Source organism: Staurois parvus, unplaced genomic scaffold, assembly GCF_062004578.1.
Source record: "Staurois parvus isolate SC_StPar_1 unplaced genomic scaffold, SC_StPar_1.0 ptg001181l, whole genome shotgun sequence".
Classification (NCBI taxonomy): domain Eukaryota; kingdom Metazoa; phylum Chordata; class Amphibia; order Anura; family Ranidae; genus Staurois; species Staurois parvus.
Genome location: NW_028318977.1, coordinates 3,162,806 through 3,190,108, shown reverse-complemented (window position 1 = coordinate 3,190,108; position 27,303 = coordinate 3,162,806). Strand labels below are relative to the sequence as shown.

Here is a 27,303-nt window from a genome sequence, read left to right as displayed (position 1 = left end):
AAACCTTTGCCCCTTTCTTCCCAGACTCAGTCGACCATAGCCAAAGATGCTCGGAGGCACACTTGATGACAGCATTGCATATGTAATGGGACTTTGCCTTCTGGATAAACACCAGGTTACGAGTCAACTCCTTCTGATGCAGCCAGATGCTCTTGGGTGGAGTCGGCATTTGATTTAAAGCAACAGACTGGCTACATTAGTAGTTCCCTTGCTTTCTGGTGACTAGCATTAGCCAATCTCCAGACCTTGCCTTCTGGAACAATAAGATGTTAGAGGTCCACTCCTTCCCATGCACCGATAATATGCTGTTGGGTGGAGTCAGGGTTTTCTTTGAAGCAACAGACTGGCTAAACCCGCAGGCCCTTGTTGTCTGGTGATTAGTAGCCCACGCTCTCCCTGCCACTTTAGATCCGAGGTCAGGGAACACAAGCTCTGCTTTTGAAAGGGCTGTTTAGAGGTGAGGACAATCCACTGCTAACCAGCTGTAGCTAGAAGAAGAGCCTCCTTCACCCCTTTTTGGAGATATTGCTTCTGACTCCAGAATGCATCCACTCCGCATCAGCAATTTGCCCTTGACTTCCTCTCGCTTGCCTGGGAAGAGCCAAACCAGCTCTCCCTGGTGGTCTAGTGGCTAGGATTCGGCGCTCTCACCGCCGCGGCCCGGGTTCGATTCCCGGTCAGGGAAAAATCTTCTTTCTCCACCCGAAGCCAGCAGGTTTTCTGCTTCTTTCAGAACACTGGTAGTAGCTGGACACCGTCGTCTGGGCTTCTGCCTAGCAGAGCTGAAAAAGGTTTCGCCATCCATCCCAATGGCTTTCTCAGCTCCAATCAGCATTGTGAACCTTTTCCAGCCTTTATACCCACCTGGCCAACTCAGCCAGCTTAATACAAACACAATGACGGTGACATGAAATGCGTCAACGCCAGTCTCTGCTGCTTGATGTCGGTCTCTTTCTGAGAAGCCACTTTCTCAAAACCTTTGCCCCTTTCTTCCCAGACTCTGTCGACCATAGCCAAAGATGCTTGGAGGCACACTTGATGACAGCATTGCATATGTAATGGGACTTTGCCTTCTGGATAAACACCAGGTTACGAGTCAACTCCTTCTGATGCAGCCAGATGCTCTTGGGTGGAGTCGGCGTTTGATTTAAAGCAACAGACTGGCTACACTAGTAGTTCCCTTGCTTTCTGGTGACTAGCATTAGCCAATCTCCAGACCTTGCCTTCTGGAACAATAAGATGTTAGAGGTCCACTCCTTCCCATGCACCGATAATATGCTGTTGGGTGGAGTCAGGGTTTTCTTTGAAGCAACAGACTGGCTAAACCCGCAGGCCCTTGTTGTCTGGTGATTAGTAGCCCACGCTCTCCCTGCCACTTTAGATCCGAGGTCAGGGAACACAAGCTCTCCTTTTGAAAGGGCTGTTTAGAGGTGAGGACAATCCACTGCTAACCAGCTGTAGCTAGAAGAAGAGCCTCCTTCACCCCTTTTTGGAGATATAGCTTCTGACTCCAGAATGCATCCACTCCGCATCAGCAATTTGCCCTTAACTTCCTCTCGCTTGCCAGGGAAGAGCCAAACCAGCTCTCCCTGGTGGTCTAGTGGCTAGGATTTGGCGCTCTCACCGCCGCGGCCCGGGTTCGATTCCCGGTCAGGGAAAAATCTTCTTTCTCCACCCAAAGCCAGCAGGTTTTCTGCTTCTTTCAGAACACTGGTAGTAGCTGGACACCGTTGTCTGGGCTTCTGCCAAGCAGAGCTGAAAAAGGTTTCGCCATCCATCCCAATGGCTTTCTCAGCTCCCATCAGCATTGTGAACCTTTTCCAGCCTTTATACCCACCTGGCCAACTCAGCCAGCTTAATACAAACACAATGACGGTGACATGAAATGCGTCAACGCCAGTCTCTGCTGCTTGATGTCGGTCTCTTTCTGAGAAGCCACTTTCTCAAAACCTTTGCCCCTTTCTTCCCAGACTCTGTCGACCATAGCCAAAGATGCTCGGAGGCACACTTGATGACAGCATTGCATATGTAATGGGACTTTGCCTTCTGGATAAACACCAGGTTACGAGTCAACTCCTTCTGATGCAGCCAGATGCTCTTGGGTGGAGTCGGCGTTTGATTTAAAGCAACAGACTGGCTACACTAGTAGTTCCCTTGCTTTCTGGTGACTAGCATTAGCCAATCTCCAGACCTTGCCTTCTGGAACAATAAGATGTTAGAGGTCCACTCCTTCCCATGCACCGATAATATGCTGTTGGGTGGAGTCAGGGTTTTCTTTGAAGCAACAGACTGGCTAAACCCGCAGGCCCTTGTTGTCTGGTGATTAGTAGCCCACGCTCTCCCTGCCACTTTAGATCCGAGGTCAGGGAACACAAGCTCTGCTTTTGAAAGGGCTGTTTAGAGGTGAGGACAATCCACTGCTAACCAGCTGTAGCTAGAAGAAGAGCCTCCTTCACCCCTTTTTGGAGATATTGCTTCTGACTCCAGAATGCATCCACTCCGCATCAGCAATTTGCCCTTGACTTCCTCTCGCTTGCCTGGGAAGAGCAAAACCAGCTCTCCCTGGTGGTCTAGTGGCTAGGATTTGGCGCTCCCACCGCCGCGGCCCGGGTTCGATTCCCGGTCAGGGAAAAATCTTCTTTCTCCACCCGAAGCCAGCAGGTTTTCTGCTTCTTTCAGAACACTGGTAGTAGCTGGACACCGTCGTCTGGGCTTCTGCCTAGCAGAGCTGAAAAAGGTTTCGCCATCCATCCCAATGGCTTTCTCAGCTCCAATCAGCATTGTGAACCTTTTCCAGCCTTTATACCCACCTGGCCAACTCAGCCAGCTTAATACAAACACAATGACGGTGACATGAAATGCGTCAACGCCAGTCTCTGCTGCTTGATGTCGGTCTCTTTCTGAGAAGCCACTTTCTCAAAACCTTTGCCGCTTTCTTCCCAGACTCTGTCGACCATAGCCAAAGATGCTCGGAGGCACACTTGATGACAGCATTGCATATGTAATGGGACTTTGCCTTCTGGATAAACACCAGGTTACGAGTCAACTCCTTCTGATGCAGCCAGATGCTCTTGGGTGGAGTCGGCGTTTGATTTAAAGCAACAGACTGGCTACACTAGTAGTTCCCTTGCTTTCTGGTGACTAGCATTAGCCAATCTCCAGACCTTGCCTTCTGGAACAATAAGATGTTAGAGGTCCACTCCTTCCCATGCACCGATAATATGCTGTTGGGTGGAGTCAGGGTTTTCTTTGAAGCAACAGACTGGCTAAACCCGCAGGCCCTTGTTGTCTGGTGATTAGTAGCCCACGCTCTCCCTGCCACTTTAGATCCGAGGTCAGGGAACACAAGCTCTCCTTTTGAAAGGGCTGTTTAGAGGTGAGGACAATCCACTGCTAACCAGCTGTAGCTAGAAGAAGAGCCTCCTTCACCCCTTTTTGGAGATATTGCTTCTGACTCCAGAATGCATCCACTCCGCATCAGCAATTTGCCCTTGACTTCCTCTCGCTTGCCTGGGAAGAGCAAAACCAGCTCTCCCTGGTGGTCTAGTGGCTAGGATTTGGCGCTCTCACCGCCGCGGCCCGGGTTCGATTCCCGGTCAGGGAAAAATCTTCTTTCTCCACCCGAAGCCAGCAGGTTTTCTGCTTCTTTCAGAACACTGGTAGTAGCTGGACACCGTCGTCTGGGCTTCTGCCTAGCAGAGCTGAAAAAGGTTTCGCCATCCATCCCAATGGCTTTCTCAGCTCCAATCAGCATTGTGAACCTTTTCCAGCCTTTATACCCACCTGGCCAACTCAGCCAGCTTAATACAAACACAATGACGGTGACATGAAATGCGTCAACGCCAGTCTCTGCTGCTTGATGTCGGTCTCTTTCTGAGAAGCCACTTTCTCAAAACCTTTGCCGCTTTCTTCCCAGACTCTGTCGACCATAGCCAAAGATGCTCGGAGGCACACTTGATGACAGCATTGCATATGTAATGGGACTTTGCCTTCTGGATAAACACCAGGTTACGAGTCAACTCCTTCTGATGCAGCCAGATGCTCTTGGGTGGAGTCGGCGTTTGATTTAAAGCAACAGACTGGCTACACTAGTAGTTCCCTTGCTTTCTGGTGACTAGCATTAGCCAATCTCCAGACCTTGCCTTCTGGAACAATAAGATGTTAGAGGTCCACTCCTTCCCATGCACCGATAATATGCTGTTGGGTGGAGTCAGGGTTTTCTTTGAAGCAACAGACTGGCTAAACCCGCAGGCCCTTGTTGTCTGGTGATTAGTAGCCCACGCTCTCCCTGCCACTTTAGATCCGAGGTCAGGGAACACAAGCTCTCCTTTTGAAAGGGCTGTTTAGAGGTGAGGACAATCCACTGCTAACCAGCTGTAGCTAGAAGAAGAGCCTCCTTCACCCCTTTTTGGAGATATTGCTTCTGACTCCAGAATGCATCCACTCCGCATCAGCAATTTGCCCTTGACTTCCTCTCGCTTGCCTGGGAAGAGCCAAACCAGCTCTCCCTGGTGGTCTAGTGGCTAGGATTCGGCGCTCTCACCGCCGCGGCCCGGGTTCGATTCCCGGTCAGGGAAAAATCTTCTTTCTCCACCCGAAGCCAGCAGGTTTTCTGCTTCTTTCAGAACACTGGTAGTAGCTGGACACCGTCGTCTGGGCTTCTGCCTAGCAGAGCTGAAAAAGGTTTCGCCATCCATCCCAATGGCTTTCTCAGCTCCAATCAGCATTGTGAACCTTTTCCAGCCTTTATACCCACCTGGCCAACTCAGCCAGCTTAATACAAACACAATGACGGTGACATGAAATGCGTCAACGCCAATCTCTGCTGCTTGATGTCGGTCTCTTTCTGAGAAACCACTTTCTCAAAACCTTTGCCGCTTTCTTCCCAGACTCTGTCGACCATAGCCAAAGATGCTCGGAGGCACACTTGATGACAGCATTGCATAAGTAATGGGACTTTGCCTTCTGGATAAACACCAGGTTACGAGTCAACTCTTTCTGATGCAGCCAGATGCTCTTGGGTGGAGTCGGCGTTTGATTTAAAGCAACAGACTGGCTACACTAGCAGTTCCCTTGCTTTCTGGTGACTAGCATTAGCCAATCTCCAGACCTTGCCTTCTGGAACAATAAGATGTTAGAGGTCCACTCCTTCCCATGCACCGATAATATGCTGTTGGGTGGAGTCAGGGTTTTCTTTGAAGCAACAGACTGGCTAAACCCGCAGGCCCTTGTTGTCTGGTGATTAGTAGCCCACGCTCTCCCTGCCACTTTAGATCCGAGGTCAGGGAACACAAGCTCTCCTTTTGAAAGGGCTGTTTAGAGGTGAGGACAATCCACTGCTAACCAGCTGTAGCTAGAAGAAGAGCCTCCTTCACCCCTTTTTGGAGATATAGCTTCTGACTCCAGAATGCATCCACTCCGCATCAGCAATTTGCCCTTAACTTCCTCTCGCTTGCCTGGGAAGAGCCAAACCAGCTCTCCCTGGTGGTCTAGTGGCTAGGATTCGGCGCTCTCACGGCCGCGGCCCGGGTTCGATTCCCGGTCATGGAAAAATCTTCTTTCTCCACCCAAAGCCAGCAGGTTTTCTGCTTCTTTCAGAACACTGGTAGTAGCTGGACACCGTTGTCTGGGCTTCTGCCTAGCAGAGCTGAAAAAGGTTTCGCCATCAATCCCAATGGCTTTCTCAGCTCCCATCAGCATTGTGAACCTTTTCCAGCCTTTATACCCACCTGGCCAACTCAGCCAGCTTAATACAAACACAATGACGGTGACATGAAATGCGTCAACGCCAGTCTCTGCTGCTTGATGTGGGTCTCTTTCTGAGAAGCCACTTTCTCAAAACCTTTGCCGCTTTCTTCCCAGACTCTGTCGACCATAGCCATAGATGCTCGGAGGCACACTTGATGACAGCATTGCATAAGTAATGGGACTTTGCCTTCTGGATAAACACCAGGTTACGAGTCTACTCCTTCTGATGCAGCCAGATGCTCTTGGGTGGAGTCGGCGTTTGATTTAAAGCAACAGACTGGCTACTCTAGCAGTTCCCTTGCTTTCTGGTGACTAGCATTAGCCAATCTCCAGACCTTGCCTTCTGGAACAATAAGATGTTAGAGGTCCACTCCTTCCCATGCACCGATAATATGCTGTTGGGTGGAGTCAGGGTTTTCTTTGAAGCAACAGACTGGCTAAACCCGCAGGCCCTTGTTGTCTGGTGATTAGTAGCCCACGCTCTCCCTGCCACTTTAGATCCGAGGTCAGGGAACACAAGCTCTCCTTTTGAAAGGGCTGTTTAGAGGTGAGGACAATCCACTGCTAACCAGCTGTAGCTAGAAGAAGAGCCTCCTTCACCCCTTTTTGGAGATATTGCTTCTGACTCCAGAATGCATCCACTCCGCATCAGCAATTTGCCCTTGACTTCCTCTCGCTTGCCTGGGAAGAGCCAAACCAGCTCTCCCTGGTGGTCTAGTGGCTAGGATTCGGCGCTTTTCCAGCCTTTATACCCACCTGGCCAACTCAGCCAGCTTAATACAAACACAATGACGGTGACATGAAATGCGTCAACGCCAGTCTCTGCTGCTTGATGTCGGTCTCTTTCTGAGAAGCCACTTTCTCAAAACCTTTGCCGCTTTCTTCCCAGACTCTGTCGACCATAGCCAAAGATGCTCGGAGGCACACTTGATGACAGCATTGCATAAGTAATGGGACTTTGCCTTCTGGATAAACACCAGGTTACGAGTCAACTCCTTCTGATGCAGCCAGATGCTCTTGGGTGGAGTCGGCGTTTGATTTAAAGCAACAGACTGGCTACACTAGCAGTTCCCTTGCTTTCTGGTGACTAGCATTAGCCAATCTCCAGACCTTGCCTTCTGGAACAATAAGATGTTAGAGGTCCACTCCTTCCCATGCACCGATAATATGCTGTTGGGTGGAGTCAGGGTTTTCTTTGAAGCAACAGACTGGCTAAACCCGCAGGCCCTTGTTGTCTGGTGATTAGTAGCCCACGCTCTCCCTGCCACTTTAGATCCGAGGTCAGGGAACACAAGCTCTCCTTTTGAAAGGGCTGTTTAGAGGTGAGGACAATCCACTGCTAACCAGCTGTAGCTAGAAGAAGAGCCTCCTTCACCCCTTTTTGGAGATATTGCTTCTGACTCCAGAATGCATCCACTCCGCATCAGCAATTTGCCCTTGACTTCCTCTCGCTTGCCTGGGAAGAGCCAAACCAGCTCTCCCTGGTGGTCTAGTGGCTAGGATTCGGCGCTCTCACTGCCGCAGCCCGGGTTCGATTCCCGGTCAGGGAAAAATCTTCTTTCTCCACCCGAAGCCAGCAGGTTTTCTGCTTCTTTCAGAACACTGGTAGTAGCTGGACACCGTCGTCTGGGCTTCTGCCTAGCAGAGCTGATAAAGGTTTCGCCATCCATCCCAATGGCTTTCTCAGCTCCAATCAGCACTGTGAACCTTTTCCAGCCTTTATACCCACCTGGCCAACTCAGCCAGCTTAATACAAACACAATGACGGTGACATGAAATGCGTCAACGCCAGTCTCTGCTGCTTGATGTCGGTCTCTTTCTGAGAAGCCACTTTCTCAAAACCTTTGCCCCTTTCTTCCCAGACTCTGTCGACCATAGCCAAAGATGCTCGGAGGCACACTTGATGACAGCATTGCATATGTAATGGGACTTTGCCTTCTGGATAAACACCAGGTTACGAGTCAACTCCTTCTGATGCAGCCAGATGCTCTTGGGTGGAGTCGGCATTTGATTTAAAGCAACAGACTGGCTACATTAGTAGTTCCCTTGCTTTCTGGTGACTAGCATTAGCCAATCTCCAGACCTTGCCTTCTGGAACAATAAGATGTTAGAGGTCCACTCCTTCCCATGCACCGATAATATGCTGTTGGGTGGAGTCAGGGTTTTCTTTGAAGCAACAGACTGGCTAAACCCGCAGGCCCTTGTTGTCTGGTGATTAGTAGCCCACGCTCTCCCTGCCACTTTAGATCCGAGGTCAGGGAACACAAGCTCTGCTTTTGAAAGGGCTGTTTAGAGGTGAGGACAATCCACTGCTAACCAGCTGTAGCTAGAAGAAGAGCCTCCTTCACCCCTTTTTGGAGATATTGCTTCTGACTCCAGAATGCATCCACTCCGCATCAGCAATTTGCCCTTGACTTCCTCTCGCTTGCCTGGGAAGAGCCAAACCAGCTCTCCCTGGTGGTCTAGTGGCTAGGATTCGGCGCTCTCACCGCCGCGGCCCGGGTTCGATTCCTGGTCAGGGAAAAATCTTCTTTCTCCACCCGAAGCCAGCAGGTTTTCTGCTTCTTTCAGAACACTGGTAGTAGCTGGACACCGTCGTCTGGGCTTCTGCCTAGCAGAGCTGAAAAAGGTTTCGCCATCCATCCCAATGGCTTTCTCAGCTCCAATCAGCATTGTGAACCTTTTCCAGCCTTTATACCCACCTGGCCAACTCAGCCAGCTTAATACAAACACAATGACGGTGACATGAAATGCGTCAACGCCAGTCTCTGCTGCTTGATGTCGGTCTCTTTCTGAGAAGCCACTTTCTCAAAACCTTTGCCCCTTTCTTCCCAGACTCTGTCGACCATAGCCAAAGATGCTTGGAGGCATACTTGATGACAGCATTGCATATGTAATGGGACTTTGCCTTCTGGATAAACACCAGGTTACGAGTCAACTCCTTCTGATGCAGCCAGATGCTCTTGGGTGGAGTCGGCGTTTGATTTAAAGCAACAGACTGGCTACACTAGTAGTTCCCTTGCTTTCTGGTGACTAGCATTAGCCAATCTCCAGACCTTGCCTTCTGGAACAATAAGATGTTAGAGGTCCACTCCTTCCCATGCACCGATAATATGCTGTTGGGTGGAGTCAGGGTTTTCTTTGAAGCAACAGACTGGCTAAACCCGCAGGCCCTTGTTGTCTGGTGATTAGTAGCCCACGCTCTCCCTGCCACTTTAGATCCGAGGTCAGGGAACACAAGCTCTCCTTTTGAAAGGGCTGTTTAGAGGTGAGGACAATCCACTGCTAACCAGCTGTAGCTAGAAGAAGAGCCTCCTTCACCCCTTTTTGGAGATATTGCTTCTGACTCCAGAGTGCATCCACTCCGCATCAGCAATTTGCCCTTGACTTCCTCTCGCTTGCCTGGGAAGAGCCAAACCAGCTCTCCCTGGTAGTCTAGTGGCTAGGATTCGGCGCTCTCACCGCCGCGGCCCGGGTTCGATTCCCGGTCAGGGAAAAATCTTCTTTCTCCACCCAAAGCCAGCAGGTTTTCTGCTTCTTTCAGAACACTGGTAGTAGCTGGACACCGTCGTCTGGGCTTCTGCCTAGCAGAGCTGAAAAAGGTTTCGCCATCCATCCCAATGGCTTTCTCAGCTCCAATCAGCATTGTGAACCTTTTCCAGCCTTTATACCCACCTGGCCAACTCAGCCAGCTTAATAAAAACACAATGACGGTGACATGAAATGCGTCAACGCCAATCTCTGCTGCTTGATGTCGGTCTCTTTCTGAGAAGCCACTTTCTCAAAACCTTTGCCGCTTTCTTCCCAGACTCTGTCGACCATAGCCAAAGATGCTCGGAGGCACACTTGATGACAGCATTGCATAAGTAATGGGACTTTGCCTTCTGGATAAACACCAGGTTACGAGTCAACTCTTTCTGATGCAGCCAGATGCTCTTGGGTGGAGTCGGCGTTTGATTTAAAGCAACAGACTGGCTACACTAGCAGTTCCCTTGCTTTCTGGTGACTAGCATTAGCCAATCTCCAGACCTTGCCTTCTGGAACAATAAGATGTTAGAGGTCCACTCCTTCCCATGCACCGATAATATGCTGTTGGGTGGAGTCAGGGTTTTCTTTGAAGCAACAGACTGGCTAAACCCGCAGGCCCTTGTTGTCTGGTGATTAGTAGCCCACGCTCTCCCTGCCACTTTAGATCCGAGGTCAGGGAACACAAGCTCTCCTTTTGAAAGGGCTGTTTAGAGGTGAGGACAATCCACTGCTAACCAGCTGTAGCTAGAAGAAGAGCCTCCTTCACCCCTTTTTGGAGATATAGCTTCTGACTCCAGAATGCATCCACTCCGCATCAGCAATTTGCCCTTAACTTCCTCTCGCTTGCCTGGGAAGAGCCAAACCAGCTCTCCCTGGTGGTCTAGTGGCTAGGATTCGGCGCTCTCACCGCCGCGGCCCGGGTTCGATTCCCGGTCAGGGAAAAATCTTCTTTCTCCACCCAAAGCCAGCAGGTTTTCTGCTTCTTTCAGAACACTGGTAGTAGCTGGACACCGTTGTCTGGGCTTCTGCCTAGCAGAGCTGAAAAAGGTTTCGCCATCCATCCCAATGGCTTTCTCAGCTCCCATCAGCATTGTGAACCTTTTCCAGCCTTTATACCCACCTGGCCAACTCAGCCAGCTTAATACAAACACAATGACGGTGACATGAAATGCGTCAACGCCAGTCTCTGCTGCTTGATGTCGGTCTCTTTCTGAGAAGCCACTTTCTCAAAACCTTTGCCCCTTTCTTCCCAGACTCTGTCGACCATAGCCAAAGATGCTCGGAGGCACACTTGATGACAGCATTGCATATGTAATGGGACTTTGCCTTCTGGATAAACACCAGGTTACGAGTCAACTCCTTCTGATGCAGCCAGATGCTCTTGGGTGGAGTCGGCGTTTGATTTAAAGCAACAGACTGGCTACACTAGTAGTTCCCTTGCTTTCTGGTGACTAGCATTAGCCAATCTCCAGACCTTGCCTTCTGGAACAATAAGATGTTAGAGGTCCACTCCTTCCCATGCACCGATAATATGCTGTTGGGTGGAGTCAGGGTTTTCTTTGAAGCAACAGACTGGCTAAACCCGCAGGCCCTTGTTGTCTGGTGATTAGTAGCCCACGCTCTCCCTGCCACTTTAGATCCGAGGTCAGGGAACACAAGCTCTGCTTTTGAAAGGGCTGTTTAGAGGTGAGGACAATCCACTGCTAACCAGCTGTAGCTAGAAGAAGAGCCTCCTTCACCCCTTTTTGGAGATATTGCTTCTGACTCCAGAATGCATCCACTCCGCATCAGCAATTTGCCCTTGACTTCCTCTCGCTTGCCTGGGAAGAGCCAAACCAGCTCTCCCTGGTGGTCTAGTGGCTAGGATTTGGCGCTCTCACCGCCGCGGCCCGGGTTCGATTCCCGGTCAGGGAAATTCTTCTTTCTCCACCCGAAGCCAGCAGGTTTTCTGCTTCTTTCAGAACACTGGTAGTAGCTGGACACCGTCGTCTGGGCTTCTGCCTAGCAGAGCTGAAAAAGGTTTCGCCATCCATCCCAATGGCTTTCTCAGCTCCAATCAGCATTGTGAACCTTTTCCAGCCTTTATACCCACCTGGCCAACTCAGCCAGCTTAATACAAACACAATGACGGTGACATGAAATGCGTCAACGCCAGTCTCTGCTGCTTGATGTCGGTCTCTTTCTGAGAAGCCACTTTCTCAAAACCTTTGCCGCTTTCTTCCCAGACTCTGTCGACCATAGCCAAAGATGCTCGGAGGCACACTTTATGACAGCATTGCATATGTAATGGGACTTTGCCTTCTGGATAAACACCAGGTTACGAGTCAACTCCTTCTGATGCAGCCAGATGCTCTTGGGTGGAGTCGGCGTTTGATTTAAAGCAACAGACTGGCTACACTAGTAGTTCCCTTGCTTTCTGGTGACTAGCATTAGCCAATCTCCAGACCTTGCCTTCTGGAACAATAAGATGTTAGAGGTCCACTCCTTCCCATGCACCGATAATATGCTGTTGGGTGGAGTCAGGGTTTTCTTTGAAGCAACAGACTGGCTAAACCCGCAGGCCCTTGTTGTCTAGTGATTAGTAGCCCACGCTCTCCCTGCCACTTTAGATCCGAGGTCAGGGAACACAAGCTCTGCTTTTGAAAGGGCTGTTTAGAGGTGAGGACAATCCACTGCTAACCAGCTGTAGCTAGAAGAAGAGCCTCCTTCACCCCTTTTTGGAGATATTGCTTCTGACTCCAGAATGCATCCACTCCGCATCAGCAATTTGCCCTTGACTTCCTCTCGCTTGCCTGGGAAGAGCCAAACCAGCTCTCCCTGGTGGTCTAGTAGCTAGGATTCGGCGCTCTCACCGCCGCGGCCCGGGTTCGATTCCCGGTCAGGGAAAAATCTTCTTTCTCCACCCGAAGCCAGCAGGTTTTCTGCTTCTTTCAGAACACTGGTAGTAGCTGGACACCGTCGTCTGGGCTTCTGCCTAGCAGAGCTGAAAAAGGTTTCGCCATCCATCCCAATGGCTTTCTCAGCTCCAATCAGCATTGTGAACCTTTTCCAGCCTTTATACCCACCTGGCCAACTCAGCCAGCTTAATACAAACACAATGACGGTGACATGAAATGCGTCAACGCCAGTCTCTGCTGCTTGATGTCGGTCTCTTTCTGAGAAGCCACTTTCTCAAAACCTTTGCCCCTTTCTTCCCAGACTCTGTCGACCATAGCCAAAGATGCTTGGAGGCACACTTGATGATAGCATTGCATATGTAATGGGACTTTGCCTTCTGGATAAACACCAGGTTACGAGTCAACTCCTTCTGATGCAGCCAGATGCTCTTGGGTGGAGTCGGCGTTTGATTTAAAGCAACAGACTGGCTACACTAGTAGTTCCCTTGCTTTCTGGTGACTAGCATTAGCCAATCTCCAGACCTTGCCTTCTGGAACAATAAGATGTTAGAGGTCCACTCCTTCCCATGCACCGATAATATGCTGTTGGGTGGAGTCAGGGTTTTCTTTGAAGCAACAGACTGGCTAAACCCGCAGGCCCTTGTTGTCTGGTGATTAGTAGCCCACGCTCTCCCTGCCACTTTAGATCCGAGGTCAGGGAACACAAGCTCTCCTTTTGAAAGGGCTGTTTAGAGGTGAGGACAATCCACTGCTAACCAGCTGTAGCTAGAAGAAGAGCCTCCTTCACCCCTTTTTGGAGATATAGCTTCTGACTCCAGAATGCATCCACTCCGCATCAGCAATTTGCCCTTAACTTCCTCTCGCTTGCCTGGGAAGAGCCAAACCAGCTCTCCCTGGTGGTCTAGTGGCTAGGATTCGGCGCTCTCACCGCCGCGGCCCGGGTTCGATTCCCGGTCAGGGAAAAATCTTCTTTCTCCACCCAAAGCCAGCAGGTTTTCTGCTTCTTTCAGAACACTGGTAGTAGCTGGACACCGTTGTCTGGGCTTCTGCCTAGCAGAGCTGAAAAAGGTTTCGCCATCCATCCTAATGGCTTTCTCAGCTCCAATCAGCATTGTGAACCTTTTCCAGCCTTTATACCCACCTGGCCAACTCAGCCAGCTTAATACAAACACAATGACGGTGACATGAAATGCGTCAACGCCAATCTCTGCTGCTTGATGTCGGTCTCTTTCTGAGAAGCCACTTTCTCAAAACCTTTGCCGCTTTCTTCCCAGACTCTGTCGACCATAGCCAAAGATGCTCGGAGGCACACTTGATGACAGCATTGCATAAGTAATGGGACTTTGCCTTCTGGATAAACACCAGGTTACGAGTCAACTCTTTCTGATGCAGCCAGATGCTCTTGGGTGGAGTCGGCGTTTGATTTAAAGCAACAGACTGGCTACACTAGCAGTTCCCTTGCTTTCTGGTGACTAGCATTAGCCAATCTCCAGACCTTGCCTTCTGGAACAATAAGATGTTAGAGGTCCACTCCTTCCCATGCACCGATAATATGCTGTTGGGTGGAGTCAGGGTTTTCTTTGAAGCAACAGACTGGCTAAACCCGCAGGCCCTTGTTGTCTGGTGATTAGTAGCCCACGCTCTCCCTGCCACTTTAGATCCGAGGTCAGGGAACACAAGCTCTCCTTTTGAAAGGGCTGTTTAGAGGTGAGGACAATCCACTGCTAACCAGCTGTAGCTAGAAGAAGAGCCTCCTTCACCCCTTTTTGGAGATATAGCTTCTGACTCCAGAATGCATCCACTCCGCATCAGCAATTTGCCCTTAACTTCCTCTCGCTTGCCTGGGAAGAGCCAAACCAGCTCTCCCTGGTGGTCTAGTGGCTAGGATTCGGCGCTCTCACCGCCGCGGCCCGGGTTCGATTCCCGGTCAGGGAAAAATCTTCTTTCTCCACCCAAAGCCAGCAGGTTTTCTGCTTCTTTCAGAACACTGGTAGTAGCTGGACACCGTTGTCTGGGCTTCTGCCTAGCAGAGCTGAAAAAGGTTTCGCCATCAATCCCAATGGCTTTCTCAGCTCCCATCAGCATTGTGAACCTTTTCCAGCCTTTATACCCACCTGGCCAACTCAGCCAGCTTAATACAAACACAATGACGGTGACATGAAATGCGTCAACGCCAGTCTCTGCTGCTTGATGTCGGTCTCTTTCTGAGAAGCCACTTTCTCAAAACCTTTGCCGCTTTCTTCCCAGACTCTGTCGACCATAGCCATAGATGCTCGGAGGCACACTTGATGACAGCATTGCATAAGTAATGGGACTTTGCCTTCTGGATAAACACCAGGTTACGAGTCTACTCCTTCTGATGCAGCCAGATGCTCTTGGGTGGAGTCGGCGTTTGATTTAAAGCAACAGACTGGCTACTCTAGCAGTTCCCTTGCTTTCTGGTGACTAGCATTAGCCAATCTCCAGACCTTGCCTTCTGGAACAATAAGATGTTAGAGGTCCACTCCTTCCCATGCACCGATAATATGCTGTTGGGTGGAGTCAGGGTTTTCATTGAAGCAACAGACTGGCTAAACCCGCAGGCCCTTGTTGTCTGGTGATTAGTAGCCCACGCTCTCCCTGCCACTTTAGATCCGAGGTCAGGGAACACAAGCTCTCCTTTTGAAAGGGCTGTTTAGAGGTGAGGACAATCCACTGCTAACCAGCTGTAGCTAGAAGAAGAGCCTCCTTCACCCCTTTTTGGAGATATTGCTTCTGACTCCAGAATGCATCCACTCCGCATCAGCAATTTGCCCTTGACTTCCTCTCGCTTGCCTGGGAAGAGCCAAACCAGCTCTCCCTGGTGGTCTAGTGGCTAGGATTCGGCGCTTTTCCAGCCTTTATACCCACCTGGCCAACTCAGCCAGCTTAATACAAACACAATGACGGTGACATGAAATGCGTCAACGCCAGTCTCTGCTGCTTGATGTCGGTCTCTTTCTGAGAAGCCACTTTCTCAAAACCTTTGCCGCTTTCTTCCCAGACTCTGTCGACCATAGCCAAAGATGCTCGGAGGCACACTTGATGACAGCATTGCATAAGTAATGGGACTTTGCCTTCTGGATAAACACCAGGTTACGAGTCAACTCTTTCTGATGCAGCCAGATGCTCTTGGGTGGAGTCGGCGTTTGATTTAAAGCAACAGACTGGCTACACTAGCAGTTCCCTTGCTTTCTGGTGACTAGCATTAGCCAATCTCCAGACCTTGCCTTCTGGAACAATAAGATGTTAGAGGTCCACTCCTTCCCATGCACCGATAATATGCTGTTGGGTGGAGTCAGGGTTTTCTTTGAAGCAACAGACTGGCTAAACCCGCAGGCCCTTGTTGTCTGGTGATTAGTAGCCCACGCTCTCCCTGCCACTTTAGATCCGAGGTCAGGGAACACAAGCTCTCCTTTTGAAAGGGCTGTTTAGAGGTGAGGACAATCCACTGCTAACCAGCTGTAGCTAGAAGAAGAGCCTCCTTCACCCCTTTTTGGAGATATAGCTTCTGACTCCAGAATGCATCCACTCCGCATCAGCAATTTGCCCTTAACTTCCTCTCGCTTGCCTGGGAAGAGCCAAACCAGCTCTCCCTGGTGGTCTAGTGGCTAGGATTCGGCGCTCTCACCGCCGCGGCCCGGGTTCGATTCCCGGTCAGGGAAAAATCTTCTTTCTCCACCCAAAGCCAGCAGGTTTTCTGCTTCTTTCAGAACACTGGTAGTAGCTGGACACCGTTGTCTGGGCTTCTGCCTAGCAGAGCTGAAAAAGGTTTCGCCATCCATCCCAATGGCTTTCTCAGCTCCCATCAGCATTGTGAACCTTTTCCAGCCTTTATACCCACCTGGCCAACTCAGCCAGCTTAATACAAACACAATGACGGTGACATGAAATGCGTCAACGCCAGTCTCTGCTGCTTGATGTCGGTCTCTTTCTGAGAAGCCACTTTCTCAAAACCTTTGCCGCTTTCTTCCCAGACTCTGTCGACCATAGCCATAGATGCTCGGAGGCACACTTGATGACAGCATTGCATAAGTAATGGGACTTTGCCTTCTGGATAAACACCAGGTTACGAGTCTACTCCTTCTGATGCAGCCAGATGCTCTTGGGTGGAGTCGGCGTTTGATTTAAAGCAACAGACTGGCTACTCTAGCAGTTCCCTAGCTTTCTGGTGACTAGCATTAGCCAATCTCCAGACCTTGCCTTCTGGAACAATAAGATGTTAGAGGTCCACTCCTTCCCATGCACCGATAATATGCTGTTGGGTGGAGTCAGGGTTTTCTTTGAAGCAACAGACTGGCTAAACACGCAGGCCCTTGTTGTCTGGTGATTAGTAGCCCACGCTCTCCCTGCCACTTTAGATCCGAGGTCAGGGAACACAAGCTCTCCTTTTGAAAGGGCTGTTTAGAGGTGAGGACAATCCACTGCTAACCAGCTGTAGCTAGAAGAAGAGCCTCCTTCACCCCTTTTTGGAGATATTGCTTCTGACTCCAGAATGCATCCACTCCGCATCAGCAATTTGCCCTTGACTTCCTCTCGCTTGCCTGGGAAGAGCCAAACCACCTCTCCCTGGTGGTCTAGTGGCTAGGATTCGGCGCTTTTCCAGCCTTTATACCCACCTGGCCAACTCAGCCAGCTTAATACAAACACAATGACGGTGACATGAAATGCGTCAACGCCAGTCTCTGCTGCTTGATGTCGGTCTCTTTCTGAGAAGCCACTTTCTCAAAACCTTTGCCGCTTTCTTCCCAGACTCTGTCGACCATAGCCAAAGATGCTCGGAGGCACACTTGATGACAGCATTGCATAAGTAATGGGACTTTGCCTTCTGGATAAACACCAGGTTACGAGTCAACTCTTTCTGATGCAGCCAGATGCTCTTGGGTGGAGTCGGCGTTTGATTTAAAGCAACAGACTGGCTACACTAGCAGTTCCCTTGCTTTCTGGTGACTAGCATTAGCCAATCTCCAGACCTTGCCTTCTGGAACAATAAGATGTTAGAGGTCCACTCCTTCCCATGCACCGATAATATGCTGTTGGGTGGAGTCAGGGTTTTCTTTGAAGCAACAGACTGGCTAAACCCGCAGGCCCTTGTTGTCTGGTGATTAGTAGCCCACGCTCTCCCTGCCACTTTAGATCCGAGGTCAGGGAACACAAGCTCTCCTTTTGAAAGGGCTGTTTAGAGGTGAGGACAATCCACTGCTAACCAGCTGTAGCTAGAAGAAGAGCCTCCTTCACCCCTTTTTGGAGATATAGCTTCTGACTCCAGAATGCATCCACTCCGCATCAGCAATTTGCCCTTAACTTCCTCTCGCTTGCCTGGGAAGAGCCAAACCAGCTCTCCCTGGTGGTCTAGTGGCTAGGATTCGGCGCTCTCACCGCCGCGGCCCGGGTTCGATTCCCGGTCAGGGAAAAATCTTCTTTCTCCACCCAAAGCCAGCAGGTTTTCTGCTTCTTTCAGAACACTGGTAGTAGCTGGACACCGTTGTCTGGGCTTCTGCCTAGCAGAGCTGAAAAAGGTTTCGCCATCCATCCCAATGGCTTTTTCAGCTCCCATCAGCATTGTGAACCTTTTCCAGCCTTTATACCCACCTGGCCAACTCAGCCAGCTTAATACAAACACAATGACGGTGACATGAAATGCGTCAACGCCAGTCTCTGCTGCTTGATGTCGGTCTCTTTCTGAGAAGCCACTTTCTCAAAACCTTTGCCGCTTTCTTCCCAGACTCTGTCGACCATAGCCATAGATGCTCGGAGGCACACTTGATGACAGCATTGCATAAGTAATGGGACTTTGCCTTCTGGATAAACACCAGGTTACGAGTCTACTCCTTCTGATGCAGCCAGATGCTCTTGGGTGGAGTCGGCGTTTGATTTAAAGCAACAGACTGGCTACTCTAGCAGTTCCCTTGCTTTCTGGTGACTAGCATTAGCCAATCTCCAGACCTTGCCTTCTGGAACAATAAGATGTTAGAGGTCCACTCCTTCCCATGCACCGATAATATGCTGTTGGGTGGAGTCAGGGTTTTCTTTGAAGCAACAGACTGGCTAAACCCGCAGGCCCTTGTTGTCTGGTGATTAGTAGCCCACGCTCTCCCTGCCACTTTAGATCCGAGGTCAGGGAACACAAGCTCTCCTTTTGAAAGGGCTGTTTAGAGGTGAGGACAATCCACTGCTAACCAGCTGTAGCTAGAAGAAGAGCCTCCTTCACCCCTTTTTGGAGATATTGCTTCTGACTCCAGAATGCATCCACTCCGCATCAGCAATTTGCCCTTGACTTCCTCTCGCTTGCCTGGGAAGAGCCAAACCAGCTCTCCCTGGTGGTCTAGTGGCTAGGATTCGGCGCTCTCACCGCCGCGGCCTGGGTTCGATTCCCGGTCAGGGAAAAATCTTCTTTCTCCACCCGAAGCCAGCAGGTTTTCTGCTTCTTTCAGAACACTGGTAGTAGCTGGACACCGTCGTCTGGGCTTCTGCCTAGCAGAGCTGAAAAAGGTTTCGCCATCCATCCCAATGGCTTTCTCAGCTCCAATCAGCATTGTGAACCTTTTCCAGCCTTTATACCCACCTGGCCAACTCAGCCAGCTTAATACAAACACAATGACGGTGACATGAAATGCGTCAACGCCAGTCTCTGCTGCTTGATGTCGGTCTCTTTCTGAGAAGCCACTTTCTCAAAACCTTTGCCGCTTTCTTCCCAGACTCTGTCGACCATAGCCAAAGATGCTCGGAGGCACACTTTATGACAGCATTGCATATGTAATGGGACTTTGCCTTCTGGATAAACACCAGGTTACGAGTCAACTCCTTCTGATGCAGCCAGATGCTCTTGGGTGGAGTCGGCGTTTGATTTAAAGCAACAGACTGGCTACACTAGTAGTTCCCTTGCTTTCTGGTGACTAGCATTAGCCAATCTCCAGACCTTGCCTTCTGGAACAATAAGATGTTAGAGGTCCACTCCTTCCCATGCACCGATAATATGCTGTTGGGTGGAGTCAGGGTTTTCTTTGAAGCAACAGACTGGCTAAACCCGCAGGCCCTTGTTGTCTAGTGATTAGTAGCCCACGCTCTCCCTGCCACTTTAGATCCGAGGTCAGGGAACACAAGCTCTGCTTTTGAAAGGGCTGTTTAGAGGTGAGGACAATCCACTGCTAACCAGCTGTAGCTAGAAGAAGAGCCTCCTTCACCCCTTTTTGGAGATATTGCTTCTGACTCCAGAATGCATCCACTCCGCATCAGCAATTTGCCCTTGACTTCCTCTCGCTTGCCTGGGAAGAGCCAAACCAGCTCTCCCTGGTGGTCTAGTAGCTAGGATTCGGCGCTCTCACCGCCGCGGCCCGGGTTCGATTCCCGGTCAGGGAAAAATCTTCTTTCTCCACCCGAAGCCAGCAGGTTTTCTGCTTCTTTCAGAACACTGGTAGTAGCTGGACACCGTCGTCTGGGCTTCTGCCTAGCAGAGCTGAAAAAGGTTTCGCCATCCATCCCAATGGCTTTCTCAGCTCCAATCAGCATTGTGAACCTTTTCCAGCCTTTATACCCACCTGGCCAACTCAGCCAGCTTAATACAAACACAATGACGGTGACATGAAATGCGTCAACGCCAGTCTCTGCTGCTTGATGTCGGTCTCTTTCTGAGAAGCCACTTTCTCAAAACCTTTGCCCCTTTCTTCCCAGACTCTGTCGACCATAGCCAAAGATGCTTGGAGGCACACTTGATGATAGCATTGCATATGTAATGGGACTTTGCCTTCTGGATAAACACCAGGTTACGAGTCAACTCCTTCTGATGCAGCCAGATGCTCTTGGGTGGAGTCGGCGTTTGATTTAAAGCAACAGACTGGCTACACTAGTAGTTCCCTTGCTTTCTGGTGACTAGCATTAGCCAATCTCCAGACCTTGCCTTCTGGAACAATAAGATGTTAGAGGTCCACTCCTTCCCATGCACCGATAATATGCTGTTGGGTGGAGTCAGGGTTTTCTTTGAAGCAACAGACTGGCTAAACCCGCAGGCCCTTGTTGTCTGGTGATTAGTAGCCCACGCTCTCCCTGCCACTTTAGATCCGAGGTCAGGGAACACAAGCTCTCCTTTTGAAAGGGCTGTTTAGAGGTGAGGACAATCCACTGCTAACCAGCTGTAGCTAGAAGAAGAGCCTCCTTCACCCCTTTTTGGAGATATTGCTTCTGACTCCAGAATGCATCCACTCCGCATCAGCAATTTGCCCTTGACTTCCTCTCGCTTGCCTGGGAAGAGCCAAACCAGCTCTCCCTGGTGGTCTAGTGGCTAGGATTCGGCGCTCTCACCGCCGCGGCCCGGGTTCGATTCCCGGTCAGGGAAAAATCTTCTTTCTCCACCCTAAGCCAGCAGGTTTTCTGCTTCTTTCAGAACACTGGTAGTAGCTGGACACCGTCGTCTGGGCTTCTGCCTAGCAGAGCTGAAAAAGGTTTCGCCATCCATCCCAATGGCTTTCTCAGCTCCAATCAGCATTGTGAACCTTTTCCAGCCTTTATACCCACCTGGCCAACTCAGCCAGCTTAATACAAACACAATGACGGTGACATGAAATGCGTCAACGCCAATCTCTGCTGCTTGATGTCGGTCTCTTTCTGAGAAACCACTTTCTCAAAACCTTTGCCGCTTTCTTCCCAGACTCTGTCGACCATAGCCAAAGATGCTCGGAGGCACACTTGATGACAGCATTGCATAAGTAATGGGACTTTGCCTTCTGGATAAACACCAGGTTACGAGTCAACTCTTTCTGATGCAGCCAGATGCTCTTGGGTGGAGTCGGCGTTTGATTTAAAGCAACAGACTGGCTACACTAGCAGTTCCCTTGCTTTCTGGTGACTAGCATTAGCCAATCTCCAGACCTTGCCTTCTGGAACAATAAGATGTTAGAGGTCCACTCCTTCCCATGCACCGATAATATGCTGTTGGGTGGAGTCAGGGTTTTCTTTGAAGCAACAGACTGGCTAAACCCGCAGGCCCTTGTTGTCTGGTGATTAGTAGCCCACGCTCTCCCTGCCACTTTAGATCCGAGGTCAGGGAACACAAGCTCTCCTTTTGAAAGGGCTGTTTAGAGGTGAGGACAATCCACTGCTAACCAGCTGTAGCTAGAAGAAGAGCCTCCTTCACCCCTTTTTGGAGATATAGCTTCTGACTCCAGAATGCATCCACTCCGCATCAGCAATTTGCCCTTAACTTCCTCTCGCTTGCCTGGGAAGAGCCAAACCAGCTCTCCCTGGTGGTCTAGTGGCTAGGATTCGGCGCTCTCACGGCCGCGGCCCGGGTTCGATTCCCGGTCATGGAAAAATCTTCTTTCTCCACCCAAAGCCAGCAGGTTTTCTGCTTCTTTCAGAACACTGGTAGTAGCTGGACACCGTTGTCTGGGCTTCTGCCTAGCAGAGCTGAAAAAGGTTTCGCCATCAATCCCAATGGCTTTCTCAGCTCCCATCAGCATTGTGAACCTTTTCCAGCCTTTATACCCACCTGGCCAACTCAGCCAGCTTAATACAAACACAATGACGGTGACATGAAATGCGTCAACGCCAGTCTCTGCTGCTTGATGTGGGTCTCTTTCTGAGAAGCCACTTTCTCAAAACCTTTGCCGCTTTCTTCCCAGACTCTGTCGACCATAGCCATAGATGCTCGGAGGCACACTTGATGACAGCATTGCATAAGTAATGGGACTTTGCCTTCTGGATAAACACCAGGTTACGAGTCTACTCCTTCTGATGCAGCCAGATGCTCTTGGGTGGAGTCGGCGTTTGATTTAAAGCAACAGACTGGCTACTCTAGCAGTTCCCTTGCTTTCTGGTGACTAGCATTAGCCAATCTCCAGACCTTGCCTTCTGGAACAATAAGATGTTAGAGGTCCACTCCTTCCCATGCACCGATAATATGCTGTTGGGTGGAGTCAGGGTTTTCTTTGAAGCAACAGACTGGCTAAACCCGCAGGCCCTTGTTGTCTGGTGATTAGTAGCCCACGCTCTCCCTGCCACTTTAGATCCGAGGTCAGGGAACACAAGCTCTCCTTTTGAAAGGGCTGTTTAGAGGTGAGGACAATCCACTGCTAACCAGCTGTAGCTAGAAGAAGAGCCTCCTTCACCCCTTTTTGGAGATATTGCTTCTGACTCCAGAATGCATCCACTCCGCATCAGCAATTTGCCCTTGACTTCCTCTCGCTTGCCTGGGAAGAGCCAAACCAGCTCTCCCTGGTGGTCTAGTGGCTAGGATTCGGCGCTTTTCCAGCCTTTATACCCACCTGGCCAACTCAGCCAGCTTAATACAAACACAATGACGGTGACATGAAATGCGTCAACGCCAGTCTCTGCTGCTTGATGTCGGTCTCTTTCTGAGAAGCCACTTTCTCAAAACCTTTGCCGCTTTCTTCCCAGACTCTGTCGACCATAGCCAAAGATGCTCGGAGGCACACTTGATGACAGCATTGCATAAGTAATGGGACTTTGCCTTCTGGATAAACACCAGGTTACGAGTCAACTCCTTCTGATGCAGCCAGATGCTCTTGGGTGGAGTCGGCGTTTGATTTAAAGCAACAGACTGGCTACACTAGCAGTTCCCTTGCTTTCTGGTGACTAGCATTAGCCAATCTCCAGACCTTGCCTTCTGGAACAATAAGATGTTAGAGGTCCACTCCTTCCCATGCACCGATAATATGCTGTTGGGTGGAGTCAGGGTTTTCTTTGAAGCAACAGACTGGCTAAACCCGCAGGCCCTTGTTGTCTGGTGATTAGTAGCCCACGCTCTCCCTGCCACTTTAGATCCGAGGTCAGGGAACACAAGCTCTCCTTTTGAAAGGGCTGTTTAGAGGTGAGGACAATCCACTGCTAACCAGCTGTAGCTAGAAGAAGAGCCTCCTTCACCCCTTTTTGGAGATATTGCTTCTGACTCCAGAATGCATCCACTCCGCATCAGCAATTTGCCCTTGACTTCCTCTCGCTTGCCTGGGAAGAGCCAAACCAGCTCTCCCTGGTGGTCTAGTGGCTAGGATTCGGCGCTCTCACTGCCGCAGCCCGGGTTCGATTCCCGGTCAGGGAAAAATCTTCTTTCTCCACCCGAAGCCAGCAGGTTTTCTGCTTCTTTCAGAACACTGGTAGTAGCTGGACACCGTCGTCTGGGCTTCTGCCTAGCAGAGCTGATAAAGGTTTCGCCATCCATCCCAATGGCTTTCTCAGCTCCAATCAGCACTGTGAACCTTTTCCAGCCTTTATACCCACCTGGCCAACTCAGCCAGCTTAATACAAACACAATGACGGTGACATGAAATGCGTCAACGCCAGTCTCTGCTGCTTGATGTCGGTCTCTTTCTGAGAAGCCACTTTCTCAAAACCTTTGCCCCTTTCTTCCCAGACTCTGTCGACCATAGCCAAAGATGCTCGGAGGCACACTTGATGACAGCATTGCATATGTAATGGGACTTTGCCTTCTGGATAAACACCAGGTTACGAGTCAACTCCTTCTGATGCAGCCAGATGCTCTTGGGTGGAGTCGGCATTTGATTTAAAGCAACAGACTGGCTACATTAGTAGTTCCCTTGCTTTCTGGTGACTAGCATTAGCCAATCTCCAGACCTTGCCTTCTGGAACAATAAGATGTTAGAGGTCCACTCCTTCCCATGCACCGATAATATGCTGTTGGGTGGAGTCAGGGTTTTCTTTGAAGCAACAGACTGGCTAAACCCGCAGGCCCTTGTTGTCTGGTGATTAGTAGCCCACGCTCTCCCTGCCACTTTAGATCCGAGGTCAGGGAACACAAGCTCTGCTTTTGAAAGGGCTGTTTAGAGGTGAGGACAATCCACTGCTAACCAGCTGTAGCTAGAAGAAGAGCCTCCTTCACCCCTTTTTGGAGATATTGCTTCTGACTCCAGAATGCATCCACTCCGCATCAGCAATTTGCCCTTGACTTCCTCTCGCTTGCCTGGGAAGAGCCAAACCAGCTCTCCCTGGTGGTCTAGTGGCTAGGATTCGGCGCTCTCACCGCCGCGGCCCGGGTTCGATTCCTGGTCAGGGAAAAATCTTCTTTCTCCACCCGAAGCCAGCAGGTTTTCTGCTTCTTTCAGAACACTGGTAGTAGCTGGACACCGTCGTCTGGGCTTCTGCCTAGCAGAGCTGAAAAAGGTTTCGCCATCCATCCCAATGGCTTTCTCAGCTCCAATCAGCATTGTGAACCTTTTCCAGCCTTTATACCCACCTGGCCAACTCAGCCAGCTTAATACAAACACAATGACGGTGACATGAAATGCGTCAACGCCAGTCTCTGCTGCTTGATGTCGGTCTCTTTCTGAGAAGCCACTTTCTCAAAACCTTTGCCCCTTTCTTCCCAGACTCTGTCGACCATAGCCAAAGATGCTTGGAGGCATACTTGATGACAGCATTGCATATGTAATGGGACTTTGCCTTCTGGATAAACACCAGGTTACGAGTCAACTCCTTCTGATGCAGCCAGATGCTCTTGGGTGGAGTCGGCGTTTGATTTAAAGCAACAGACTGGCTACACTAGTAGTTCCCTTGCTTTCTGGTGACTAGCATTAGCCAATCTCCAGACCTTGCCTTCTGGAACAATAAGATGTTAGAGGTCCACTCCTTCCCATGCACCGATAATATGCTGTTGGGTGGAGTCAGGGTTTTCTTTGAAGCAACAGACTGGCTAAACCCGCAGGCCCTTGTTGTCTGGTGATTAGTAGCCCACGCTCTCCCTGCCACTTTAGATCCGAGGTCAGGGAACACAAGCTCTCCTTTTGAAAGGGCTGTTTAGAGGTGAGGACAATCCACTGCTAACCAGCTGTAGCTAGAAGAAGAGCCTCCTTCACCCCTTTTTGGAGATATTGCTTCTGACTCCAGAGTGCATCCACTCCGCATCAGCAATTTGCCCTTGACTTCCTCTCGCTTGCCTGGGAAGAGCCAAACCAGCTCTCCCTGGTAGTCTAGTGGCTAGGATTCGGCGCTCTCACCGCCGCGGCCCGGGTTCGATTCCCGGTCAGGGAAAAATCTTCTTTCTCCACCCAAAGCCAGCAGGTTTTCTGCTTCTTTCAGAACACTGGTAGTAGCTGGACACCGTCGTCTGGGCTTCTGCCTAGCAGAGCTGAAAAAGGTTTCGCCATCCATCCCAATGGCTTTCTCAGCTCCAATCAGCATTGTGAACCTTTTCCAGCCTTTATACCCACCTGGCCAACTCAGCCAGCTTAATAAAAACACAATGACGGTGACATGAAATGCGTCAACGCCAATCTCTGCTGCTTGATGTCGGTCTCTTTCTGAGAAGCCACTTTCTCAAAACCTTTGCCGCTTTCTTCCCAGACTCTGTCGACCATAGCCAAAGATGCTCGGAGGCACACTTGATGACAGCATTGCATAAGTAATGGGACTTTGCCTTCTGGATAAACACCAGGTTACGAGTCAACTCTTTCTGATGCAGCCAGATGCTCTTGGGTGGAGTCGGCGTTTGATTTAAAGCAACAGACTGGCTACACTAGCAGTTCCCTTGCTTTCTGGTGACTAGCATTAGCCAATCTCCAGACCTTGCCTTCTGGAACAATAAGATGTTAGAGGTCCACTCCTTCCCATGCACCGATAATATGCTGTTGGGTGGAGTCAGGGTTTTCTTTGAAGCAACAGACTGGCTAAACCCGCAGGCCCTTGTTGTCTGGTGATTAGTAGCCCACGCTCTCCCTGCCACTTTAGATCCGAGGTCAGGGAACACAAGCTCTCCTTTTGAAAGGGCTGTTTAGAGGTGAGGACAATCCACTGCTAACCAGCTGTAGCTAGAAGAAGAGCCTCCTTCACCCCTTTTTGGAGATATAGCTTCTGACTCCAGAATGCATCCACTCCGCATCAGCAATTTGCCCTTAACTTCCTCTCGCTTGCCTGGGAAGAGCCAAACCAGCTCTCCCTGGTGGTCTAGTGGCTAGGATTCGGCGCTCTCACCGCCGCGGCCCGGGTTCGATTCCCGGTCAGGGAAAAATCTTCTTTCTCCACCCAAAGCCAGCAGGTTTTCTGCTTCTTTCAGAACACTGGTAGTAGCTGGACACCGTTGTCTGGGCTTCTGCCTAGCAGAGCTGAAAAAGGTTTCGCCATCCATCCCAATGGCTTTCTCAGCTCCCATCAGCATTGTGAACCTTTTCCAGCCTTTATACCCACCTGGCCAACTCAGCCAGCTTAATACAAACACAATGACGGTGACATGAAATGCGTCAACGCCAGTCTCTGCTGCTTGATGTCGGTCTCTTTCTGAGAAGCCACTTTCTCAAAACCTTTGCCCCTTTCTTCCCAGACTCTGTCGACCATAGCCAAAGATGCTCGGAGGCACACTTGATGACAGCATTGCATATGTAATGGGACTTTGCCTTCTGGATAAACACCAGGTTACGAGTCAACTCCTTCTGATGCAGCCAGATGCTCTTGGGTGGAGTCGGCGTTTGATTTAAAGCAACAGACTGGCTACACTAGTAGTTCCCTTGCTTTCTGGTGACTAGCATTAGCCAATCTCCAGACCTTGCCTTCTGGAACAATAAGATGTTAGAGGTCCACTCCTTCCCATGCACCGATAATATGCTGTTGGGTGGAGTCAGGGTTTTCTTTGAAGCAACAGACTGGCTAAACCCGCAGGCCCTTGTTGTCTGGTGATTAGTAGCCCACGCTCTCCCTGCCACTTTAGATCCGAGGTCAGGGAACACAAGCTCTGCTTTTGAAAGGGCTGTTTAGAGGTGAGGACAATCCACTGCTAACCAGCTGTAGCTAGAAGAAGAGCCTCCTTCACCCCTTTTTGGAGATATTGCTTCTGACTCCAGAATGCATCCACTCCGCATCAGCAATTTGCCCTTGACTTCCTCTCGCTTGCCTGGGAAGAGCCAAACCAGCTCTCCCTGGTGGTCTAGTGGCTAGGATTTGGCGCTCTCACCGCCGCGGCCCGGGTTCGATTCCCGGTCAGGGAAATTCTTCTTTCTCCACCCGAAGCCAGCAGGTTTTCTGCTTCTTTCAGAACACTGGTAGTAGCTGGACACCGTCGTCTGGGCTTCTGCCTAGCAGAGCTGAAAAAGGTTTCGCCATCCATCCCAATGGCTTTCTCAGCTCCAATCAGCATTGTGAACCTTTTCCAGCC

General features: G+C 50.4%; 23 non-coding genes across 23 annotated transcripts; all 23 read left to right on the top strand.

Moving 5' to 3' along the window:
• Positions 1–613: 613 nt before the first annotated feature.
• Positions 614–685, top strand: TRNAE-CUC (transfer RNA glutamic acid (anticodon CUC)). Its single transcript has one exon. It is a non-coding gene; the product is annotated as a tRNA-Glu (tRNA).
• Positions 686–1,586: 901 nt separating this feature from the next.
• On the top strand, positions 1,587–1,658 carry TRNAE-CUC (transfer RNA glutamic acid (anticodon CUC)). The gene has a single exon. It is a non-coding gene; the product is annotated as a tRNA-Glu (tRNA).
• A 901-nt stretch (positions 1,659–2,559) lies between these two features.
• On the top strand, positions 2,560–2,631 carry TRNAG-CCC (transfer RNA glycine (anticodon CCC)). Its single transcript has one exon. It is a non-coding gene; the product is annotated as a tRNA-Gly (tRNA).
• A 901-nt stretch (positions 2,632–3,532) lies between these two features.
• On the top strand, positions 3,533–3,604 carry TRNAE-CUC (transfer RNA glutamic acid (anticodon CUC)). The gene has a single exon. It is a non-coding gene; the product is annotated as a tRNA-Glu (tRNA).
• A 901-nt stretch (positions 3,605–4,505) lies between these two features.
• TRNAE-CUC (transfer RNA glutamic acid (anticodon CUC)) lies at positions 4,506–4,577 on the top strand. The gene has a single exon. It is a non-coding gene; the product is annotated as a tRNA-Glu (tRNA).
• A 2,649-nt stretch (positions 4,578–7,226) lies between these two features.
• Positions 7,227–7,298, top strand: TRNAE-CUC (transfer RNA glutamic acid (anticodon CUC)). The gene has a single exon. It is a non-coding gene; the product is annotated as a tRNA-Glu (tRNA).
• Positions 7,299–8,199: 901 nt separating this feature from the next.
• On the top strand, positions 8,200–8,271 carry TRNAE-CUC (transfer RNA glutamic acid (anticodon CUC)). The gene has a single exon. It is a non-coding gene; the product is annotated as a tRNA-Glu (tRNA).
• Positions 8,272–9,172: 901 nt separating this feature from the next.
• Positions 9,173–9,244, top strand: TRNAE-CUC (transfer RNA glutamic acid (anticodon CUC)). The gene has a single exon. It is a non-coding gene; the product is annotated as a tRNA-Glu (tRNA).
• Positions 9,245–10,145: 901 nt separating this feature from the next.
• Positions 10,146–10,217, top strand: TRNAE-CUC (transfer RNA glutamic acid (anticodon CUC)). The gene has a single exon. It is a non-coding gene; the product is annotated as a tRNA-Glu (tRNA).
• A 901-nt stretch (positions 10,218–11,118) lies between these two features.
• TRNAE-CUC (transfer RNA glutamic acid (anticodon CUC)) lies at positions 11,119–11,190 on the top strand. Its single transcript has one exon. It is a non-coding gene; the product is annotated as a tRNA-Glu (tRNA).
• A 900-nt stretch (positions 11,191–12,090) lies between these two features.
• TRNAE-CUC (transfer RNA glutamic acid (anticodon CUC)) lies at positions 12,091–12,162 on the top strand. The gene has a single exon. It is a non-coding gene; the product is annotated as a tRNA-Glu (tRNA).
• Positions 12,163–13,063: 901 nt separating this feature from the next.
• Positions 13,064–13,135, top strand: TRNAE-CUC (transfer RNA glutamic acid (anticodon CUC)). The gene has a single exon. It is a non-coding gene; the product is annotated as a tRNA-Glu (tRNA).
• Positions 13,136–14,036: 901 nt separating this feature from the next.
• TRNAE-CUC (transfer RNA glutamic acid (anticodon CUC)) lies at positions 14,037–14,108 on the top strand. Its single transcript has one exon. It is a non-coding gene; the product is annotated as a tRNA-Glu (tRNA).
• Positions 14,109–15,784: 1,676 nt separating this feature from the next.
• Positions 15,785–15,856, top strand: TRNAE-CUC (transfer RNA glutamic acid (anticodon CUC)). The gene has a single exon. It is a non-coding gene; the product is annotated as a tRNA-Glu (tRNA).
• Positions 15,857–17,532: 1,676 nt separating this feature from the next.
• Positions 17,533–17,604, top strand: TRNAE-CUC (transfer RNA glutamic acid (anticodon CUC)). The gene has a single exon. It is a non-coding gene; the product is annotated as a tRNA-Glu (tRNA).
• A 901-nt stretch (positions 17,605–18,505) lies between these two features.
• Positions 18,506–18,577, top strand: TRNAE-CUC (transfer RNA glutamic acid (anticodon CUC)). Its single transcript has one exon. It is a non-coding gene; the product is annotated as a tRNA-Glu (tRNA).
• Positions 18,578–19,478: 901 nt separating this feature from the next.
• Positions 19,479–19,550, top strand: TRNAE-CUC (transfer RNA glutamic acid (anticodon CUC)). Its single transcript has one exon. It is a non-coding gene; the product is annotated as a tRNA-Glu (tRNA).
• A 901-nt stretch (positions 19,551–20,451) lies between these two features.
• TRNAE-CUC (transfer RNA glutamic acid (anticodon CUC)) lies at positions 20,452–20,523 on the top strand. Its single transcript has one exon. It is a non-coding gene; the product is annotated as a tRNA-Glu (tRNA).
• A 2,649-nt stretch (positions 20,524–23,172) lies between these two features.
• TRNAE-CUC (transfer RNA glutamic acid (anticodon CUC)) lies at positions 23,173–23,244 on the top strand. The gene has a single exon. It is a non-coding gene; the product is annotated as a tRNA-Glu (tRNA).
• Positions 23,245–24,145: 901 nt separating this feature from the next.
• TRNAE-CUC (transfer RNA glutamic acid (anticodon CUC)) lies at positions 24,146–24,217 on the top strand. Its single transcript has one exon. It is a non-coding gene; the product is annotated as a tRNA-Glu (tRNA).
• A 901-nt stretch (positions 24,218–25,118) lies between these two features.
• Positions 25,119–25,190, top strand: TRNAE-CUC (transfer RNA glutamic acid (anticodon CUC)). The gene has a single exon. It is a non-coding gene; the product is annotated as a tRNA-Glu (tRNA).
• Positions 25,191–26,091: 901 nt separating this feature from the next.
• TRNAE-CUC (transfer RNA glutamic acid (anticodon CUC)) lies at positions 26,092–26,163 on the top strand. The gene has a single exon. It is a non-coding gene; the product is annotated as a tRNA-Glu (tRNA).
• A 901-nt stretch (positions 26,164–27,064) lies between these two features.
• On the top strand, positions 27,065–27,136 carry TRNAE-CUC (transfer RNA glutamic acid (anticodon CUC)). Its single transcript has one exon. It is a non-coding gene; the product is annotated as a tRNA-Glu (tRNA).
• The last annotated feature ends 167 nt before the right edge of the window (positions 27,137–27,303 follow it).